The sequence below is a fragment of the Manis pentadactyla genome, chromosome 8, assembly GCF_030020395.1.
Source record: "Manis pentadactyla isolate mManPen7 chromosome 8, mManPen7.hap1, whole genome shotgun sequence".
Lineage (NCBI taxonomy): Eukaryota > Metazoa > Chordata > Mammalia > Pholidota > Manidae > Manis > Manis pentadactyla.
This window is the reverse complement of record NC_080026.1, coordinates 52509718-52533831: the sequence shown is the minus strand read 5'-3', so window position 1 is coordinate 52533831 and position 24114 is coordinate 52509718. Positions and strand designations below refer to the sequence as shown.

The 24114-nt window shown below is 38.5% G+C and overlaps 1 protein-coding gene across 5 annotated transcripts in view; it reads right to left on the bottom strand.

Moving 5' to 3' along the window:
* TBCE (tubulin folding cofactor E) overlaps positions 1–22129 on the bottom strand; it is a 139092-nt gene extending 116963 nt beyond the window's left edge. For 2 of the 5 annotated variants that reach the window (XM_057505739.1, XM_057505737.1), the window contains exon 1: positions 11363–11496. The gene's annotated coding sequence lies outside the window, so the exon portion shown is untranslated. Of the gene's footprint in view, positions 1–11362; positions 11497–17284; positions 17302–22025 lie in introns of those variants that run through there. The other 3 variants (XR_008998853.1, XM_036919293.2, XM_036919292.2) reach the window with 3 other exon arrangements.
* Between the last annotated feature and the right edge of the window lie 1985 nt (positions 22130–24114).

Here is a 24114-nt window from a genome sequence, read left to right as displayed (position 1 = left end):
AAATTTTTTTGACTTCATTGAGATATTCAAGAGGTCAACACTTTTGACCATTTTAGTCTTTGTACTTTGGATGAAGAGAACCTATAGATTTATGTACCAAGCTCTCATAATTTGATATTACCTTACTTTGACTACCTATTTTTAAAATCTTTAACTCCAGTTAACTCACAACACAGGACTCATCTGTTTTGTCATCTATTAAGGGAAAGGAGAGCAGAAGAGAGGGGTATTAAAGTAATGAAGAAAAGGGAAAGGAAAAGGGCAGTATGGGCATTATACTCATGCCAGGGAAAAAACACAAATCCACAGATACAGGAAGCAATGCATATAATGAACAAAAAATGAAAAATGAAACTCTAATAAAAATACAGAACCTTAAAAATAGAGAGAAGGTCTTAAAAGGAACCTGAGAGAAAAGTATCATCTATCCAGGAATGATCACTAGACCCAACGCCTACTTCACAGGAAAGCAGAAGACTATGTTAAATGACACCACGAGTGTGTGCAGCCAGCCAAAAAGTAGAGAATGGGGGCATGCAACAACACAAGCAAGTGGGTTTTTCCAACAAACCAAATGAAAGGAGAACAAAGAGATGGAGGGAGAACAAAGAGAATAAAAGAAACTTAAGAGCCACATCAATTGCAACGTATAAACTTATTTGGATCCTAATTTTAAAAAACTGTAAATAATTTTTAAAATAAATTATGAGAAAATTTGACCACTGACTAGATATTTTCAATTTAAAAATAAGTGTTTCCAACAAGGCTAATAAAACTTTATTTTTTTTTAAAGTCAAATGTGTAGTTGTGATAATGGTGTAATAACTCTGATCTTTTAAAAAGCCTTTATCTTTTAGAAATACATACTCAAAATACCTATAAAGTTGTATTTTAGATACACCACATCAGTGGCAGTGTAGACAATATGTTGAAAGGAAGTAAAAAGCAGAGTAGTCAGCTAGAGAAATACTATTTTAACTCACAAAAAAACTGGGAGCCTGAACCAAGGCTTTAGCCTCCATCCATTCATTCAACACATACAAAACCCTGTGATGTGCTAGCTACTGTGTTAAGACCTCCCTTCATAGTAATCCATACTACGTATGATTCCTGCTTCAGGAACTTACAGTCCAGGGCCAGTTAGACCTGAGAGAAGAGTATGCATTTTAGAGTAAGGTAAGAGCTAGAATCAACACAGTTTGGTGATTAATTGGATAGAAATACTAAACAGAAAACTAGGGGGACTCTTGAGCTTTTGCTTGGGTAGATGGTGGTATGAGACACTGAAATGAGTAATGTAAGGGGAGGTTTAAGTGTGGGAGGGAAGATAGTGAGTTTGAGGTGCCTAGAGAATGTTGTGATGGATGTGGGTCTTTAGTTCAAAAGATGTTTTCAGTAGGAATACATATTTGGGAGTCATCAGCCCAATTTAAAACTGACATCATTAAAGTAGATGGTGTCGACCATGTATCAGGTGGAAAAAAAAGAGGACTGATGACAGAACCCTGGGGAAATAGACTATTTAAAAGGGAGAGGAAATAAATCCTGAAGAAGTCAGAGCAGGAAAAGCCAGAAAGGATAAAAAGACAACCAGACATGTGTGGGTGGGGGGCACGGGAAGGCTGTACAGCACGGAGAGGACAGGTAGTGATTCTACAGCATCTTAGTACGCTGATGGACAGTGACTGCAATGGGGTATGTGGGGGGAACTTGGTGATGGGGGGAGTCTAGTAAACATAATATTCCTCATGTCATTGTAGGTTAATGAGATTTAAAAAAAAACAAAAAAAAGACAACCAGATTCCTGGTGTCTTGGAACACAAGGGCAGTAAGAATAATGGAGTAACAGTGTCAGGGACTGCAGAGAGATCTGCAAGACTAACTAGGGCTTAACAGCCTTGTGTGTGGCCTGCTGGCATGATACGGTTCACATCCACACCCACAGCTTTGTCTAAATGAAGCTTAGTTTCTATTACACAAAATTCACAAGGCTGCAGGACCAGGATTTTGAAATGACCACAAGTTACAGGACTACCAAAGTATTTTTCTATTTTAATAATATTACCGTATAAAATATGCATACAAAAAGAGAAAAACATACACTGCTAATCACACCTTCTTGGGTTAGAATCACATTCCTGAGGTCATTAAAATTATTACTTCTCTACCTTTATGTTATGCTTGTTAAAGAAACAGTAGATATTACCTCTATTACTCTAGTCATCTGTGTCATATTTAACCTGCTGTTTTCATAAAACAGAATAATCTGAGCACTTTTACCTCTTCTCAAGTTTCACAATTAGGTTCTCTCAATCATACTCTCTAGTTTCCCATAAAAACATTTTTCCCAATTCTTGTGAGAAAACTGGTATTTCAAGGAGGGGCTGGACTTCAACTGTTTAAATATGGGTGGACAGGACAGTCAGGAGGGGGCCAAGATTCATATCTCATCTGCCTGGTAGGGTTGAAAAACAAGAGAGAAACCATCCCAAAGCCTGAACTTCATGGGGAAAGTCAAAACAGTTCAGACGATTTCAAAGTAAAATCAGTAGGCTGGTAGGGGCAGGCATGGGGAAGCCATGTTTAATAAGGTCAAGTACAGTTAGATATACTAAGCAGCTGAGAAAGCTGATTCACGATAGGGCTAAGCCTGTGTTCCCAAGCAAAGTTCTAGTCCCAGATGACTAATACAATCACTATAGAGTGCCATTCCTACAAGAAGTTCAAGGCGTAGGCAGAATCTTGGTTCCATGAACTACTCATTATACTTTTCTTTCCTTTTTTCTATGTTTGAAGATGTTTAGGATATAAATTAAAAAAAAATAAAACACTACACCCAACAAGTAGACTTTCTTGTACTACTTGTTAGTCTAAACCCATCCTAAAAGCTTCTTTTCTGGTCTTCACATTTTTTTCACAAGTTGATTTTGAGGCTCAACCTGACTGATACTTTCCTCAAGAGGTTTGTTCAAGTGTCTAAAAGTCATTGGTTAAAAACTGCCTCTTTTCCCATTTATAATCCCCTTTATATTTTTCTCTGCATTTCTTTCTCACTTAATTTTCTGAATAGATGATACCCACAAGTATAAAAGTGAATACACTGTAAGTTCCCCTTCCATGGCTGCCACTCATTATGTCTTTCCACTAGCAACAGCTTTCTTAGCATCTTATAAATACACTTGGCCCTTGAACAATGTGGGAGTTAGTGGCACTGACGACTCCCCCATGCAGTTCAAAATCCACATGTAACTGTTGACTTTCCAAAGGCTTAATTACTAACAGCCTACTTTGACCAGAACTTTTACCAATGACAGTCAATTAACCCATATCTTGTATGTTATATGTAGTATATACTGTAATCTTACAATAAAGTAAGCTATAGAAATGGAAATTTCTCAAAGTATTGCAATTCTCCAAAAAATTTTCCAACACATTTATTGAAAAAACTTTGTGTAAAGTGGACCTGCACAGTTCAAACCCATATTTTTCAAGGGTAATCAACTGTATTTCCTCAACTGTATTTCCATACTTACTTTATGTTTATACAAGAAAACATTTTTCTTCATTCTTCATACAAATGAGAGCATACTATTCATGTGGTTCTATTCTTTACATCACTCAGTAATATATCCTAGAGATTTATCCACAGCTATGTCGGGAGCTTTTCAATTTTTATGGATGCATAGTATTTGTATACATACACCATAATTTATTCAACAGTCCTCAAACTGATGGATTAGGTTACTTCCTAAATTTTGCTATTATAAACAATACTGGCAAGGATTAAGCCAGCACATTTATCTTTTTACACTTGTGCAAAAATATCTGTAGGAAACATTCTCAAAATAGGTATCACTTAGTCAAAGGATCGGTGCATTTTTTTTTGGATTTTTAAATTTATTGATTAATTTATTATTATTTTTGTATCATTAATCTACAATTACATGAAGAACATTATGTTTACTAGGCTTCCCCCTTCACCAAGTCCCCCCACATATCCGTTCACAGTCACTGTCCATCAGCATAGTAAGATGCTGTAAAATCACTAATTGTCTTCTCTGTGTTGCACAGCCCTCCCCGTGCCCCCCCCCCACTATATATACATGCTAATCATAATGCCCCCTTTCTTTTTCCCCACCCTTGTCCCTCCCTTCCCACCCATTCTCCCCAGTCCCTTTCCCTTTGGTAACAATTAGTCCATTCTTGGGTTTTGTGATTCGGCTGCTGTTTTGTTCCTTCAGTTTTCCTTTGTTCTTACACTCCACATATGAGTGAAATCATTTGCTACTTGTCTTTCTCTGCCTGGCTTATTTCACTGAGAATAATGCCCTCTAGCTCCATCCATGTCGTTGCAAATGGTAGGATCTGTTTTTTTCTTAAGGCTGAGTAATATTCCATTGTGTATATGTACCACACCTTCTTTATCTATTCATCTGCTGATGGACATTTAGGTTACTTCCATATCTTGGCTATTGCAAATAGTGCATCGATAAACATAGGGGTGCATCTGTCTTTTTCAAACTGGAGTGCTGCATTCTTAGGGTAAATTCCTAGAAGTGGAATTCCTGGGTCAAATGGTATTTCTATTTTGAGCTTTTTGAGGAACCTCCATACTGCTTTCCACAATGGTTGAACTAATTTACATTCACACCAGCAGTGTAGGAGGGTTCCCCTTTCTCCACAACCTCGCCAACATTTGTTGTTGTTTGTCTTTTGGATGGTAGCCATCCTTACTGGTGTGGGGTGATATCTCATTGTGGTTTTAATTTGCATTTCTCTGATGACTAGCGATGTGGAGCATCTTTTCATGTGTCTGTTGGCCATCTGAATTTCTTCTTTGGAGAACTGTCTATTCAGCTCCTCTGCCCATTTTTTAATTGGATTATTTGCCTTTTGTTTGTTGAGGTGTGTGAGCTCTTTATATATTTCGGATGTCAGCCCTTTATCAGATGTGTCATTTATGAATATATTCTCCCATACTGTAGGATACCTTTTTGTTCTATTGATGGTGTCCTTTGCTGTACAGAAGCTTTTTAGCTTGATATAGTCCCGCTTGTTCATTTTTGCTTGTTTCCCTTGTCCAGGGAGATATGTTCATGAAGAAGTCACTCATGTTTATGTCCATGAGATTTTTTCCTATGTTTTTTTCTAAGAGTTTTATGGTTTCATGACTTACATTCAGGTCTTTGATCCATTTCGAATTTACTTTTGTGTATGGGGTTAGACAATGATCCAGTTTCATTCTCTTACATGTACCTGTCCAGTTTCGCAAGCACCATCTGTTGAAGAGACTGTCATTTCCCAATTGCATGTCCATGACTCCTTTATCATATATTAATTGACCATATATGTTTGGGTTAATGTTTGGAGTCTCTATTCTGTTCCACTGGTCTGTGGCTCTGTTCCTGTGCCAGTACCAAATTGTCTTGATTACTGTGGCTTTGTAGTAGAGCTTGAAGTCAGGGAGCGAGATCCCCCCCCCTTATTCTTCCTTCTCAGGATTGCTTTGGCTATTCGGGGTCTTTGCTGGTTCCATATGAATTTTTCAACTATTTGTTCCAGTTCATTGAAGAATGCCGTTGGTAATTTGATAGGAATTGCATCGAATCTGTATATTGCTTTGGGCAGGATGGCCATTTTGACGATATTAATTCTTCCTAGCCAGGAGCATAGGATGAGTTTCTATTTGTTAGTGTCCTCTTTAATTTCTCTTAAAAGTGTCTTGTAGTTTTCAGGGTATAGGTCTTTCACTTCCTTGGTTAGGTTTATTCCTAGGTATTTTATTCTTTTTGATGCTATTGTGAATGGAATTGTTTTCCTGATTTCTCTTTCTATTAGTTCTTTGTTAGTGTATAGGAAAGCCACAGATTTCTGTGTGTTAATTTTGTATCCTGCAACTTTGCTGAATTCCAATATTAGTTTGAGTAGTTTTGGAGTGGAGTTTAGGGTTTTTTATGTACAATATCATGTCATCTGCAAATAGTGACAGTTTGACTTCTTCTTTACCAATCTGGATTCCTTGTATTTCTTTGTTTTGTCTAATGACTGTGGCTAGGACCTCCAGTACTACATTGAGTAACAGTGGGGAGAGTGGGCATCCCTGTCTTGTTCCCAATCTCAGAGGAAAAGCTTTCAGCCTCTCGCTGTTCAATATGATGTTAGCTGTGGGTATATCATATATGGCCTTTATTATGTAGAGGTACTTGCCCTCTATGTCCATTTTGTTGAGAGTTTTTATCATGAATGGATGTTGAATTTTGTCGAATGCTTTTTCAGCATCTAGGGAGATGATCATGTGGTTTTGTCCTTCTTTTTGTTGATGTGGTGGATGATGTTGATGGATTTTCGAATGTTGTACCATCCTTGCATCCCTGGGATGAATCCCACTTGGTCATGGTGTATGATCGTCTTGATGTATTTTTGAATTTGGTGTGCTAATATTTTGTTGAGTATTTTTGCATCTACGTTCATCAGGGATATTGGTCTGTAGTTTTCTTTTTTGGTGGGGTCTTTGCCTGGTTTTGGTATTAGGGTGATGATGGCTTCATAGAATGAGTTTGGGAGTAGTCCCTCCTCTTCTATTTTTTGGAAAACTTTAAGGAGAATGGGTATTATGTCTTCTCTATATGTCTGATAAAATTCCGAGGTAAATCCATCTGACCTGGGGGTTTTTTACTCGGGTAGTTTTTTGATTACTGATTCAATTTTGTTGCTGGTAATTGGTCTGTTTAGATTTTCTGTTTCTGTCTGGGTCAGTCTTGGAAGGTTGTATTTTTCTAGGAAGTTGTCCATTTCTCCTAAGTTTTCCAGCTTCTTAGCATATAGGTTTTCATAGTATTCTCTAATAATTCTTTGTATTTCTGTGGGATCCGTTGTGATTTTTCCTTTCTCATTTCTGATTCTGTTGATAAGTCTTAATAAGTCTGGCTTAATAATTCTTCTCTTCATAAGTCTGGCTAGAGGCTTATCTATTTTGTTTATTTTCTCGAAGAACCTGCTCTTGGTTTCATTGATTTTTTTCTATTGTTTTATTCTTCTCAATTTTATTTATTTCTTCTCTGATCTTCATTATGTACCTCTGTCTGCTGGCCTTAGGCCTCATTTGTTCTTCTTTTTCCAATTTCGATAATTCTGACATTAGACTATATTCATTTGGGATTGTTCTTCCTTCTTTACATGTGCCTGGATTGCTATATACTTTCCTCTTAAGACTGCTTTTGCTGCAGGCCACAGAAGTTGGGGCTTTGTGTTGTTGCTGTCATTTGTTTCCATATATTGCTGGATTTCCATTTTAATTTGGTTGTTGATCCATTGATTATTTAGGAGCATGTTGTTAGGCCTCCATGCGTTTGTGAGCCTTTTTGCTTTCTTTGTACAATTTATTTCTAGTTTTATACCTTTGTGGTCTGAAAAGTTGGTTGGTAGGATTTCAATCTTTTGGAATTTACTGAGGCTCTTTTTGTGGCCTAGTATATGGTCTATTCTTGAGAATGTTCCATGTGCACTTGAGAAGAATGTTTATCCTGTTGCTTTTGGATGTAGAGTTCTATAGATGTCTATTAGGTCCATCTGTTCTAGTGTGTTTTTCAGTGCCTCTGTGTCCTTACTTATTTTCTGTCTGTTGGATCTGTCCTTTGGAGTGAGTGGTGTGTTGAAGTCTCCTTAAATAAATGCATTGCATTCTATTTCCTCCTTTAATTCTGTTAGTATTTGTTTCACATATATTGGTGCTCCTGTATTGGGTGCATATATGTTTATAATGGTTATATCCTCTTGTTGGACTGAGACCTTTATCATTATGTAGTGTCCTTCTTTAAATCTTGCTATTTTCTTTGTTTTGAAGTCTATTTTGTCTGATACTAGTATTGCAACACCTGCTTTTTTCTCCCTGTTGTTGGCATGAAATATCTTTTTCTATCCTTTGACTTTTAATCTGTGCATGTCTTTGGGTTTGAGGTGAGTCTCTTGTAAGCAGCATATAGATGGGTCTGGCTTTTTTATCCATTCTATTACTCTGTGTCTTTTGATTGGTGCATTCAGTCCATTTACATTTAGGGTGATTATTGACAGATATATACTTATTACCATTGCAGGCTTTAGATTCGTGGTTACCAAAGGTTCAAGGTTAGCTTCTTTACTACCTTATTGTCTAACTTAACTTGCTGATTGAGCTATTATAAATGCAGTGTGATGATTATTTCTCTACCTTCTTATTCCTCCTCAATTCTTCATATGTTGGGTGTTTTGTTCTGTGCTCTTTTTAGGAGTGCTCCCATCTAGAGCAGTCCCTCTAAAATACCCTGGAGAGGTGGTTTGTGGGAGGCAAATTCCCTCAACTTTTGCTTGTCTGGGAATTGCTTAATCCCTCCTTCGTATTTAAATGATAATCGTGCTAGATACAGTATCCTTGGTTCAAGGCCCTTCTGTTTCATTGCATTAAATATATCATGCCGTTCTCTTCTGGCCTGTAAGGTTTCTGTTGAGAAGTGTGATGATAGCCTGATGGATGATAGCCTGAAAAGGTGACCTTTTTTCTCTCTCTGGCTGCCTTTAATACTCTGTCCTTGTCCTTGATCTTTGCCATTTTAATTATTGTGTCTTGGTGTTGTCCTCTTTGAGTCCCTTCTGTTGGGAGTTCTGTGTGATTCCATAGTCTGAGCAACTATTTCCTCCCCCAGTTTGGGGAAGTTCTCAGCAATTATTTCTTCAAAGACACTTTCTATCCCTTTTTCTCTCTCTTCTTATCCTGGTACCCCTATAATGCAGATATTGTTCCTTTTGGATTGGTCACACAGTTCTCTTAATATTGTTTCATTCCTGGAGATCCTTTTATCTCTCTCTGCATCAGCTTCTATGCGTCCCTGTTCTCTGGTCTCTATTCCATCAATGGCCTCTTTCATCTTATCCATTCTGTTTATAAATCCTTGCAGAGATTGTTTCACTTCTGTAACCTCCCTCCGGACGTCATCCCTTAGCTCTTGTATATTTCTCTACAGCTCCGTCAGCATGTTTATGATTTTTAGTTTGAATTCTTATATCTTACCCCTGTCGCGAGGCGCTGGTTTCTCGCAGGTGTGGATGTAGTCTGGCTGTTGTCCTGTGTTTTCTGGTCTCTCTTTTAGGAAGAGTTGTATTTGTTGTTTTTTCAAAAATATATGTGATTTTGGGAGGAGATTTCCGCTGCTCTACTCAGGCCACCATCTTTTCGATAGGTGCTTTTTTAACTTTGAGCACTCATGTCAAAATGTACCTTTTCTGTGGCTGTACCAATTTACAGTCCCATCAGTAGTGCATAAGCCCCTGTATCCTGACAACCTTGCCCCACAGAATATTACCCAACTTTTTGTGACTTGTCAGTCTGATAAGTAAAATATGCATTTTATTTGCATTTTCTTTTATGAGGAAAGCTAAGCATCCATTCATCTTGATTTCCTTTTCTGTGAACTACCTGTTCACATCCTTTGTCTATTTTCCCATTGTTTTATTGATCTTTATTCCATTTCTAAACTGTTTCCTATATGGTCTCAATCATAAGACAGCTACATAATTCCTCAAAATAATTTGAAAATAACTGAAAGGAAGGATGCAAGCAGATATGTGTACACCCATGTTCAAAGAAGTATTAGTCACAAATAGCCAAAAGGGAGAAACAACACAAACATCCACTGATGGATGAGTGGCTAAGCAAAATGTGGTGTAGCTATACAATGGAACATTATTCAACCTTAAAAAGAAAGGAAATTCTGCCACATATGACAACATGGATGAACCCCAAGGACGTTATGCTACATGAAATAAGACAGTCACAAAACGACAGACTGTATGATCCCATTTAAAAGAGGCACCTAGAGTACTCAAGTTCACAGAGATAGAAAATAGAATGGTGGTCACAGTGGCTGTGGGGAGGGGGATATGGGGAGTTACTGTTAATGGCTATGGAGTTTCATTCGGTTCTGCAAAATGAATTGTGCAGACAGATGGTGGTTTTAGTTGCACAACAATGTGAATCTACTTAATACTACTGAACTGTACACTTAAAAATGGTTAAGATGGCAAATTTTATATTATCTGTGTTTTACCACAATTTAAAAAATTATCTGAAATTTAATTCCCAATATTTTAAGTTCTATAGAGCTTTTATTTGCTTCAGCTTTAATTGGGACACTGAATCATTAAGAGTATGGCATTTCTTCTCTATTTCTCAAAAATTACTTTTCTAATGCCCTAAGGAAGCAGTTTGATTATATTCAACATTTTATTCATTTGGGAAGACTCAAAAATAGAAGTTTCTTTTCTCACAATACATCAGGCTCTTCCACTTGGCCTATTTCTTTCTCCTTGTTGATGAGAATTCAAACCAAAAGAATCTTTTGTCTCATTTTGTTTTGCCCTAGCAACTTACCTAATCCAAAAAAAAATTCAATCTTTTCCAGAGGAAAAAAAATGGGCCTCTAGCAGAATTTAAAGTAGTTGAAATCTTCCATCACAAGTCCACCTTCTTTTTGTGTGACTTTTATACTCTGCATTAGGAGAGCAACAACCTTATTCTTCTTATAAATCTTATCAAATGATCTATAGCATTATCTATAAACATCTACTTATTCCTTTTATTGTCACTTTGCTTTCCACCCAAATGCCACTACTATTGGTGCCAAGTGTGTGTGTGTGTGTGTGTGTGTGTGTGTGTGTGTGTGTGTGTGCATCTTCCTGATGTACGCTCATTCCAATAATGAGCCTATCCTAACAAATGTTTCTGATACTCACAGTACAGCATGTATTTCCTGGAGTAGAAACTGAAGACTACGAGTACAAGTACTGAAATTGCCACAACATTTCTTCCTAAAATCATCTGGTTATTTCCTCCACTATTTTGATTATATATCACACTCTTTCTTCTCAATGGCATCTAATTTTAAAAGCTTCTTACACAGGGTTTTCTTCTTTATAAAATTTTAGTATCACTTCTTCTCAAACCATGTTTTCTTGATTCCTATTGGAAATTATTTTTCCCAATTCCTATGAGAGGCAGAATACTTTGGAATGGAGCTGATCATTATCTGGGAAGGTAAGAAAGGAGAAGATAGGCCAGGATCTGAGTTATTTCATATGCTTACATAGAAGATGGGAAGAAATAGATCTCTGTGGTTAAGTCATGACCACCAAAAATTCAGACTGGAGAGGGGTCAACACTAATATATCGTATCAATGGATTCAAGAAAACAGATAGCTCTCCCAAAAAGGAAGGAGAGCATAATAACAAACAATCCACATAGATGTTTCTCAGAAACCCAAAGGTTGTGTCTAGGAAGCGTGGTCAAAGAAACATAATACCAGTCATGAGATGGGATCAGAGGCAACCCACAAGAGCAGAGTGGGACCTCATTCTCATCAGAAAGCTGGAATACGAGGCTGATTACAGAGCCAAGGTCCATGGACTCTCAAGGTATCTTCTAACTCAAAATTTTCACCAACTTCTCACTGAAATTTAGCATTTTCCTAAATTATAAACATAGGCAAAAAAAAAAAAAATCACCTGAATTAGCAGTACCTGATATCACAAATATTTAATATCACATTACAGCTATTACAGATATCTCAAAATATACTTTACATGCCTCATTAGTTCAAAATTATATTTATTAGACCTGTCACTAGATTTTGTCATTTAACATATTAGTAATCATACATACTCTTGTGTAACATTTTTTAAGTATTTGATAGCTTATTTTCACATAACTGATTTCATCTGAAGTCCTAAGTATTTTGTGTGGTTAAAAACATTCTAAGGAGTTCACTTAATCAGACTGCTAGAGGGACCTTTATCTTAAAGAATCAATTAAGAAAACTGGAGGACATGAGAGGAGTTTGGTGTTCAGTTTCCAGCACTAACAAAAAAGCAAATTATTTAAACTAAATTATACAAAGTGCTTGCATTTTCCTTTTCTTACTTATACAATATCAGTTCAAAATTTTTCTTTAATTCTAAGACTTCTTCTAAAAATAACTTACTTTTTAAGGGTGGAAGAATCTTAACTTGGTAAAGGCACCTCAACAAAGAACAAGATTCCATTTGTACTACCAAAAGTGTTTCACCTATTTCCTGACTTTCTCTGCCTTGTGCGCTGCTACTCACACACTATAGGTTTGGACACATGGCCCAGGATGGACAATCTGATGAGTGCTTGCTTCTGTTTCCTTGCATAGAGCAATTGATCCACATGTGAAGATCCTAACCCATGCAGAGCCCATCTTTTAGGAAATGACATGGGCCCTTGAAGAGAGGATCCGTCTCTCTCCTTCCCAAGACCTTAGAACAAAAGGACCACTTAAATGAAGAACAGTTAAGGGGCACCCCTGCCACTATATGGAAAAATTCGTCTGAAAATAAGGCCAAACAGGAAAGCAGAGTTGATCCGTCCATGTCTTAAAATCAGCCCAGTTAAATGAACCACTAAAATCCTTCTTTTGTTGACATCAGTTTTGAGTTGGGTTTTTCCTCCTGAACTGAAAGAATCCTGGAAAGATACATAAGAATTTAACTCCTATTTTATGTTATATGAACATTATATGCAGTCAGTTGGTAGGACAAAAATTCTACCTCTCCTACTACATGCTAGCTATGGGACACTGGATGATTTAACCTCTCTGTGTCTGTTTGCTCATCTGTAAAATATAGATAATATTAAGACCTACTTTATAGGGCTGTTGTGACAAATTGGTTATTATGTGTAGAAGTACTCAGCATAAAAACGCAGTAAATGTTAACCATTAAGATCATAAAGATCATTAAGATCATAAATTAGATTCTACATTTATATAAGGGGAAATATTCCATAAAACCAAAGAAATATATTACAATCCAGAATACCAGTAGCTGACATGGGGAAATTTCATCACAGTAAACCTACTGTTCACAGTAGGTATGGATTCCAGTATCAGTTACATTTCTTATCTTCTTCAGCCATCAAGAGATCCAAAAAGATGCACAACAAACAGAAAAGGTAAAAAATACTGGCACTTTGTGAATTAATATTAGAAAAAAGATTTTTCAGTATGAATTCTATTGTCTTTCTAAATGCATTTTCCTAACCCTTTTCCTGATGCTTGTTCAAAATTATACCAAGATCACACTGACCACTTATCAAGTAGAAAGCTCAACATAAATGGGAAACACACTTAAGTGAGACTTAGGAGCTCTAGGTGGTAATCCTGGCTCAGGTATTAATAAGCTGTGAGTTCTTACATTCATTACCCTTTCTGTTACAAACAACATGAGGAAATAGAAGACATGCTCCTATAAGAAACTTACAGTCTAACTGGGAGAGACAGCTAACAGCAAAAAATTAAGAACTAAGATTAGGAATGCAAGGATTAAATTCAGTGATGGAGGAGAACCATGTGGGTTAAGAGGAAGGAAGTCTCCATGTGGAAACCACACCCTGGTTAGGCTGTTTGGAATGGGCAGCAAAGAATGAGAGAAGCAGCTTTCTTGGCAGGGAAATTTAAGAGGGTTTCACTGATTGAAGGTTCATTCTGAGAGACTAGATACAGAATGTGGGAATACCTTTCAATATCTAAGGGCATTTGCTTTTAAATTACCACCCAAAATGTAACAATTTCCAAATATTTAGCCCTTTTAAACATATCCATCAGCTGTCCTTTTTAAATTTCTTTTGAATTGTGATAAAATACACAACATAAAATCTATGATCATGATCATTTTTAACTGCAGTTCGGTAGCACTGCACACACTGTTGGGCAACCAATCACCAAAACTTGTTCCTCTTGCAAAACGAAAACTCAATACTCATTATTAAACATCTCCCCATATCACTCTCTCCCGAGCTCCTACCTTATGTTTCCATAAACTTGACTACTCTAGATATCTCATATAAATGGTATCACACACTGTATGTCTTTGAGTGACTGACTTATTTCACTAAGCATGATGTCCTGCTGTCATTTTGTGCACTTCGTGCTATATGTCGAAGTCTGTGGGCAAGCTGTCCTACATCCTCACAGTAGGGCCTCTGCCCTCACATACTGAATTGTCTCACATCATTTCCAGTAGCTAGCTCCTCTAAAAAGTTGTAGGTTACTCCAAAGAGGCTGTTGGCATGTCTTCTTTCTAAAACACCAGTAACTTGAATCTACAACAAACCCACAATTTTTATGAGAATAAAATTAATTAATGATCCAGTAAGTTCGTGCCCTTCCTCTACACACTTTCAAATACCACCAAATCTTACCAAATCAATCCTCTACAAATTCATTCCAACCACTTCTAATAATTGGCAAAGCTGTGATGTTTCCCCTTTCTCTTTTTATTACCTAAAAAGTCCCTACCTACTTTTTAGGTAATATTCATTTCACGCTTAATAGTATGTCTATACAATTGTTTTCTAATAAACTCTCTTGTACATTTCCCAGCAAAATGCTAAGGTAGGGAAAGTATCACATACTTTTTAAAAATAAACTTTGAAGTGCTAAGTATATGATATATATTCTATTAAAATATATGACAAATTAACTTCAATAAATCAAAAAGGAAAAAAAATCAAAACCACCAGAAAATAGTAAAAGCTACTAGTTTGATGATTTATTTGAACATTTACATCTTTCAAAAATAATTAAGTATTGAGATGATTCAGGAAGTCTGCTTAAAATCAGTAACCGAAAGTTAAAAACAATATTGCTCTGCCGGCTTAAGAGCCGATTAAGATTGAATTAGATTCAATTAAGTATGCACAATAAAATTAAAATTAAAAGGTTAGCCACTGTAAGAACAGAAATAGAATATATAGGGTAGTACATCTTCTGAACAAGTAGAAGGGAAAAAGTGAAGGAAAAAAACATCAATCCAGGAAAAAGAAAGGAAGAAAAACAAAAGCATAGAATATACAAGGTATAAAATGTTAGAAAGAGTCCAAATCTGTTATTTCAACAATTATATTATGAAGACCGACTAAAAGCCAGGTATCATTTTGGGCACTAGGGATACAGCAATACACAAAACACAGAAAAATACCTGCCCTCCTGAAACTTCTACTCTAGTGGGGTAAACATAGGAAACTGGATAAATGAATAAAGCACATGGCCCATCATATTATGATAAGCACAAGGACAGAGAGTACAACACAGATGTCAGGGAAGGTATGTTAGGGAAGGCCTCACTAAGAAGGTAATACTCAAAAAGTATGAGGGACGTAAGGAACTACAAGCATGTGGATATGTGCAGAGAGAGCATCCAGGCAAAGGAACACCAAATGCAAATATCCTGAGGTTGGTAGAACAGAAGGGAAAGCAGCAAGAGATGAGATAAGGGGTAAAGCAGGACCAGATCACACAGGAACTTGGGGATCTAAAGACTAGAGAGTTTGACTCTTCTCTGAGTGAAATGGCTAGTCCCTGGAGGATTTTTTTGAGAGGAGGGAGATAATCTGATTTCTTTTTAGATGCTGTAATGGAAGCAGACTGAAAAAAAGGCAGACTAGTTAGGCAGCTACTGCAGTAATCCAGGCAAGAGATGACTGTAACTATGATGAGAGGTGGTGAGAAGGGTTTGGGAGTACGGATAGATTCTGAAGGCAGAGCTCGTAGAATGTGCTGATAGATTATATGCACATCGTGAAAAAGAAGACTCAAGGATGACTCTATAAAGATTTTGGCCTGCACAAATATCTCAGTAGTGACAAGGAATGTCAGTACATAAACCTGCCAGTCAAAAGGCAGAGCTTGTCATTGTGAACTCTTTTTTAAATCCCTAGCAATATGCTGTTTATAAAAGCATACAGAAAAGTTAGGACTAAAATGATGGGGAAAGGTGAGACAAATATGAAATGACAGCAGCCAAGACTATATTAGTATCAGATAAAAGATAAGTCTGCTTGTAACTGGGCCTGAAGGAGTTAAAAGCTGGTCTCTAGCTCCTTGAGGACAATCAGATGGACACAGCAGCACTATCTGTTTTGTTCCTGGAGTTTAGAGATAGCAATAGTCCAAAGACAAATCAAGGTGAAAAACTGAAAGTTACCCCAAGTGCCTTCATCAAACTCCCTTTTAGATTTGCAAGAATGGCTGGAGCTCTACACATAGACTTGTTAACCATTTTGCTCACAGCCTCAGAGATAAGACAAAAAGACTGTCCTATCAAGGATTTGTAGGAACATCATGACTGGACCTGTACTGGCAGGAGTCAACTGACCAAAGATGGGGAGTCTCACGACCTCCTCAGACCCTCACTGATGCCAAGATGTCTGCATTCACCTGTCACCTCCTACTCTCCCTTTCCCTAACATAAAAGGAGCTTGAAATCAACCCTGAATGAAGATGGGCCTTTAGGACAACAGTCCTCCCATCTTTCAACCTGCCAGCTTGTTGAATAAAGCTCTTTCTCTGCTTAACACTGTCTCTCAGTGCACTGGCTGAATCAGGTGACAGTGGAACCAAACATTTACAGTTAAGATTCTGGTGACCACAAAGGGACATGCAATTCTGCTATAACAAGCTGACCTTGGAATCAGAAAGACAAATGGATAAGCACTTTTGTGACCACCAGGACCCTTACTTCCTGAAGGGACTGCCCCTTTGTCTCTCCCAGTCCAGTGCTAGCTGTCCCTTACCATACGTGTTGAGTGAGAAACTGCCCCCTGGGTAAATCAATTGACTATTTGTTAAGTAGGGTACCAGGCTGGGGAACACTCACAGGAACTTCTTTCCTCCCTGTCTGGGTCTCTTCTGGAGGAGGAAATGAGGCCATCTGTATGGAGTACTCACTTATGGAGGAACAGTTCTGAGGCTTCACTCAGAATCTGTCTGGAACTGGTTCATTAGTGTCTATTTTCCTGTATCTGTATCTTTGTGTATTAAGAAGTAATACAAGCACAAGAATTAATAACATGGGACTGAGTGAACTGAGGAAGATAATAGTCCAAAGATAAATCAATTCTCACCCACGCTTAAACCCTAGGCCACCAGCAATGCCTCCAGTCACCCTTCCAACAGTCCTGCCAGCGGTACCCCTTCCGCCAATGCCTAATGCTCCTCTGTCCTTGAGTGTGGGACTTGGAAGGCAGAAGGAACTTATGGATGCAACTGGGTAGATTTCACCTTCCCATACCCATCAGGGAACTCAATTCAGACAATGCCCTCCCCCAAGCAGGGCAATTTCCTTTAAGATAATATCCAAAAGGAATTAATGTACAGGGTCAGCCTGCAAAATTCATCTGGATGCACAGCACTTTTTCCACCTGTAATATTTTTAACTGAAAAAATTGTAATCCACCTTATATGAAAGATCCAATCAGGATGTCAGAATTGTTCTCTTCTGTTTTTGCTACTTATCATCCCTCCTTGGCTGACATTCAAATTCTTATGAATATGATGCTTACTGGAGATGAAAGGAGGATGGTGATTAATAAAACAAAGCTTGAAGGAGCACAGGAGTTTCAAAGGATGTGAGGAACCCTATCGGTATTTCCCAACAGGAGCCCCAGTTACAACAGACAGTGGGGAGCCCACTAATTTGACTTTTTTTTTTTCATTAAAGTATCACTGACATACAATCTTATGATGGTTTCACATACACAACAAAGTGGTTCAACATTCACCCATACGATCAAGTCCTTACCCACTCAACTGTGGTCACCCTGTCCACATAGCAATTATAGTCATTAATTGTATTCTCTGCCTCCAGTCACACTACTGTCCCAGTGACCTACCTGCATTGTGACTGTGAATTATAGTGCCCCTTAATCTCCTTCTCCCTCCCCACCAATCCCTCCCCTTTAGTAACCACTAGTCCCTTCTAGTATCTATGAGTCTACTGTATTTTTGTTCCTTCAGTTTTGCTTTGTTTTTATACTCCACAAATGAGTGAAGTCATTTGGTACTTGTCTTTCTCCACCTGGCTTATTTCATTGAGTATAATACCCTCTAGTTTCATCCATGTTGTTGCAAATGGTAGGATTTGTTTTCTTTTTATGGCTGAATAATATTCCATTGTGTATATGTACCAACTCTTCTTTATCCATTTATCTACTGATGGATACTTAGGTTGTTTCCGTATCTTGGCTACTGTAGATAGTGCTGCAATAAACATAGGGATGCATATGTCTTTTGAATCTGGGATCTTATTTTCTTTGGGCATATTCCTAGGGGTGGAATTCCTGGGTCAAATGGTACTTCTATTTTTAGTTTTTTGAGGAACCTCCATATTGCTTTCCACAATGGTTGAAATAATTTACATTCCCACCAACACTGTAGGAGGGTTCCCCTTTTTCCACATCCTTGCCAGCATTTGTTGTTTCTTGTCATTTGGATGTTGCCCATCCTAACTGGTATGAGGTAATATCTCACTGTGGTTTTAATTTACATTTCCCTGATGATTAGCTATCTGGAGCATCTTTTCATGTGCTTGTTGGCCATCGAATTTCTTCTTTGCAGAAGTGTCTGTTCAGCTACTCTGCCCATATTTTAATTGGGTTATTTGTTTTTTGGGTGTTGAGGCATGTGAGTTCTTTAAATATTTTGGATGTTAACCCTTTGTCAGATATGCCATTTACAAATATATTCTCCCATACTATAGGATGACTTTTTGTTCTGCTAATGGTGTCCTTTGCTGTACAGAGACTTTTTAGTTTGATGTAGTTCCATTTGTTCGTTTTTTATTTTGTTTCCTTTGCCTGAAGGGATGTGTTGAGGAAAAAGTTGCTCATGTTTATATTCAAGAGATTTTTGCCTATGTTTTCTTCTAAGAGTTTAATGGTTTCATTCAGGTCTTTGATCCATTTCAAGTTTACTTTTGGGTATGGAGTTACACAATAATCCAGTTTCATTCTCTTGCATGTAGCTGTCCAGTTTTGCCAAAACCAGTGGTTGAAGAGGCTGTCTTTTCCCCACTGTATATTCAGGTTTCTTTTATTTTTATGGCTGAATATAATTTGACTTTTTGATAGATACTGATGCCGCTCAGTGTTGAATACTAAATTGGTAAAAAAGACTAAATGCCTCCAATATAGTCACTGGGTGTCAGGAAATGTGCAAAGCTAGTCCTTACAATCCTTAGAATGTCATATGGGAGACATAACCTTAAAACATAGTTTTCTGTACTGCTGGGCAGAATGACCCATTGATCAGCTCTTGGGCTGAGATTTGTTATTGAAATTAAATGCTCAAGCCACCTTTGCACAAGGGCAACTAGAGATTCAGGTTCCACTGGAACAATCTTTGAGGCTACAAATGGCCATCCTAGACACAGTCCCACCCAATCCAGAATTACTGCCACCCAAGATCTATAGAGGAGATAAGGCCTGATGTACAGTCAACAGGATTCCCAGCAAGAACGAAGAATGCTAAGCCAATCAAGATTCCTAAACAGTGGACTGATTCAGCCCTGCTGCTCTCCTTTTAACACCCTAGTTCTACCTATGAACTGTGTCTAACACTGCATAACTATTTGGCTGACTGTGGATATAAAGCATCACAGAAAAGGGCCTGTATTTGTAAACAAAAAGTCACCTACTTGGGATTTGCTGCTTCTAAAGTCCAAAGACAACTGCTGCCAGACAGAAAAAGAGCTGCTGCTTATTTGAATCAACTCAAGAGCTGCAACAACTGTGAGGGTTTCTGGGCATGGCTGGTTTCTGCCAGATATGGATTCCCAACTTTGGATCCATAGTTAAGCCCTTATATGAAGTTCTGAAGACAGCCTCCAGAGTAGACTACAGAGTGCCAACAGGAATTTGACAACTGTTAAAACCCAGTGCATTGAGGACCTGGCCTTAGGATTGCCTGATATGAGTAAGCCTTTCTGCCTCTATGAACACGAAAAAAAAGGGCACAAGTCTGGGAGTCTTAACACAGAAGACTAACACCTCACCCGTTAGCTTATTTTTCTAAACAACTGGACCAGACTGTAAAAGGATGGCTACCATGACTCCAAGCTGTGCCAGCCACCTGTGACCTCTTCCAAGAAGCAGAAAAGTTTATTTGGGGCCAGCCCACCACTGTATATGTGCCCCATCAGATACTGTACTAGAACAGACAGGGATTTACTGGTTAATATCAGGACAGATGGAAAATTGCTAGGCCGTCGTGCTAAACACTCTGAATGTCAAACTTAAAGTTTCTCCTACCCTAAGTCTAGCAACGCTGTTTCCTGTAAGAGATGGGGAACCCATCTTACATGCCAAATCACAGACATGGTCTATGCCAGCAGACCCAATCTCAGTGACCAGCCTCCAGAGGATCCAGAATTAGAACTCTTCACTGATGACAGCAGTTACAATGGATCAGGTAAGAGACATGCAGATACACGGTGGTAACCTTACATGACACTCTAGAGGCAGGCACCCTTCTACCCTGAACTTCTGCACAAAAAGCTGAATTAATAGCCCTCACCCAGACCCTATTTCTCTCAAAAGGGAAACTGGTTGACATTTATATGGAATACTGACATGCTTTCATGGTTATTCATTCCTGGGGGCAACATGAAAGAAGAGAGGACTCCCTACCTTGGACAGAAATGACATTAACTATGCTCCTGAAATGTTAACAGTTTTTGGAGGCTATCGATGACCTCCGAAGGTGGCAATAATGCATTGTCCAGGACATTAAAAAGGGAATAATATAATCTAGCCTTCAGATCATAGTCACTGTCCTTATTATGGTATTTTTTTTTCTTTACTCTGTACAATTTTATCCTTCACTGTATAAAACTGGGGTTGTTTATGCTTTAGATTAAATTCAGGTGAACAGCCCCTTTCCCAAAATCCTCAAGCCCCTTTTTCCCACAAGTCAGAATGTTCCATTCCTTTGCACAACACTCTTCTTCAGAATTAGCCAGATCAAGTCTGTACCCCAAACCTCACAAGAATGTGGGATGAACAACTGGCAGTGGGGGATTTGTAACATGGCCTGAAGTTGTTAAAAGCTGATCTCTAGCTCCTTATGAGCTTCCAGAAACAAGATAACAACCAGATGGACAGGGCAGCATTGTCTGTTTTGTTCCTGGAGTTCAGAAATAGAAATAATCCAAAAACAAACCAAGGACAGGAACTGAAAGTTACCCCAAGTCCCTTAATCACACTCCTTTTTATATTTGCAATTGTAGCTGCAGCTCTGCACACAGACTTGTTAACAATTTTGCTCACAGCTTCAGAGATAAGACAAAATAATTGTCTTTTCAAGGATTTGTAGGAACATCATGACTGGATCTAGGCTGGCAGGAGTCAAATGACCAAGGATGGAGAGTCTCACAACCTCCTCAGACCTTCACTGATGCCACGATGTCTGCATTCACCTGTCACCTCCTACTCTCCCTTTTCCTAACATAAAAGGAGTATAAAATCAACCCTGAATGAAGATGGGCCTTTAGGACCACAGTCCTCCCGTCTTCCAACCTGCCAGCTTCTTGAATAAAGATCTTTCTCTACTCGGCACTCTTTCTCCGTGTACTGGCTGAAAGGGGCAGCAGCGAACCAGACATTCACAGTTATATGCTCCCTCAAATTCTAGCCCTTCTGTCGTTCTCTAACAGCTTGGTATTTATAAAACCTGCCTTCCCCACGGGACTGCTGATGTCAAACAAACCCTCATTTGGATCCACCCACAACTTAGAATAGTCCCCTTGTTGGTAGTAAACGCTATGGGAAAATGTTAAATGTTCTCCACCTACTTAGCGTTATTTCTCCTTCATCACAAATGCTGATTTGGAAGGTCACGGCTCTCTAACCTGACATCAAGCCCCTGTAGCAATTTTACTTCTTCCAAAGTGAGAAGCCAGAAAGGCTTCTCTGAAAGTGCAGGGTGACGCTGCCAATCATCTCGCCCGCCTCCGGCCCACGCCTGGGACCCCGCCCGCTCGCCAGCCCACCACTACGTCCTTCAAAGCCGCAAGGCGCAGGAAACGCCCGGCTTGGGCAACCTTGGAAGTGTCTAAGAAAGGAAAACACCGAAAGCACGCATAGGCACAAGCCAGCTAGAAACGTTCAGAAGCCTCAGCGCCCCAGCCCCCTGCAGCTCACCTGTCCGCGGCGAGCGGTAGTGGTCTGAGCGGCTTCCCTCCTGCGTGCCGCCCCGCAGAAAAGCTTCCGGTTTTGGCAGGAAGTTCCCCTTTTGGGATAAAGGAAGTCCCGCCTCCGCGGTAGAGAGCGACGGTCGCTGGGTCTTAGTTGAGAACCTCAACCAGAATCTTGGTAGACGGCGTTCGCACACCCCAACCCAGCCACGTCATCTGCCCACGTGCTGCCCAAGCGATTCCCCCCAAATTTGGGGTGACAGAACACCCCAATGAACGTGCACGTTCCAGTTTACTTGTTATCACGGAAGTGTGTTACAAGCCTGTGTAACCTCAGTTCCAGGTTTATTAAGAGTCAGCCACCCAAGAAGCATGCAGTGGTCACACAGAAGAAGAGAGTGTTGATGCCTCAAAAACTGGGAGAGGAAAAGAAAAAAGCTAAAACATAAAACAGAATGAAAGCAAATGTAATAATGGAAAAAAAAATTCCACAGACATGTTGATTTCTAAGTACCCATTTTCTCTCTAACAATCTCAATGGTTTGTTTGGAGGATCAAATGAAATGACACAAAAATAAACGTTTAGTAATGGGGTCTGGTACATGATTAAAACAGGCAAAGCCTATACTATTTGTTGGTAAAAATAAGAGGTCTTTAACCCAACCAAGCGGAAATTGAGTAACACCTCAGGGGAGGTAGTAGAAGTCTTCAGTCTGAATGTTATTGTTGAGCAGAATTTCAACACATAGAGATATCCATTGTGAATATCCATTGTTTTTATTGATTAATGAAAGGACGTAAGATGACAAACCTTGTTCCCTAAAATAAACTTTAAGAAGCTTTATTGTTTGAAATCTTATCATTAAGAATGAAACATCCCACTCCTGCTTGGATGAGCTGAACCATGTGCATCATTTAGATACTTTTCCAGTCCAGGTATAGAGCTTCAAATAGGGGTTTTCAGATATAACATTCCACATTTATTTAACTTTATTGTTTTCAAGGATATAAAACCTTGTAGTCTGCTTCATAGTCCCAGCCTGAGCCTGTTTAATTCTTTGATTTCCCCTCTCTTTTTCCTTTTTAATTTTTCCTTTTATATTTAGTACATACAATAAAATATACATATTTTAGCATGTAGCTTGATGAATTTTGACATATGTATATACTCACGTAACTATCATCCAGATCAAGATATCAAACATCCTCACTAATTTTCCCCATCACCTATTTCACCCATCACCTCTGCCCCTGCCCTATGGCAACCACCAGTCTGTTCTCAGAGTGTATGAATCTTTTTCAGTTTTATTCATTTGTTTTTTTTTAGATTCCACATATACATGAAATCACATAGTTTTTATCTTTGTCTGACTTATTTCAGTTAGCACTACTGTCTAGATCCATCCGTATCATCACAAATGGCACAATTTCTTTTTTATGGTTCAGTAATATTCTATTGTATTATGTACCACATCATTATTATGCATTCATCTACTGATGAACCTGCTTAATTCTTACCTATACCTCACCAAATCCTATGCTATCCCTGTCTCTTCCATTTTATTTTAGTTAGACTCCCCCAGTTCCTCTGGTGTGTGGTCTCCCTTGTTTCAGCAAGTTAATAAGCCTAACTTTGTTAGACTATATAGGCTTGTCTCTGATGGGCTTTTACATTGTTTATTTTGACCAACATCCTATACTCAAGAAGATTGGAGGACACTTTGAATTCCAACTGAGACAAAAACTGAAGCAGAATAAAGGTAAATTATTTTCTGATATTCATCTGCACTCTGAAAAGAGTTGTGGACTTTTTAACTTGACAGTTTTTTAAATTTCCTTTCAGAAGAGAATGACCACAGTTTTTGAAAATTATTGGCACCCACCAAATTCAGACCAGCCCCACAATAGATAAAGAAAGCATGAATCTTCCTTTTCTCTGTGAAATACTTGTTTCTCTCCACTAAGTTATGGAGAATACTTGCCCAGTTTTGCCCAGAGTGAAAAAAATGATCCCCCTTTGCCTTTAGTTCTTTTCTTTTCACATGATCCTGTTCACTAATGCCTCAACTGTGTTATCTACTTGAAGTGCTTCCTCT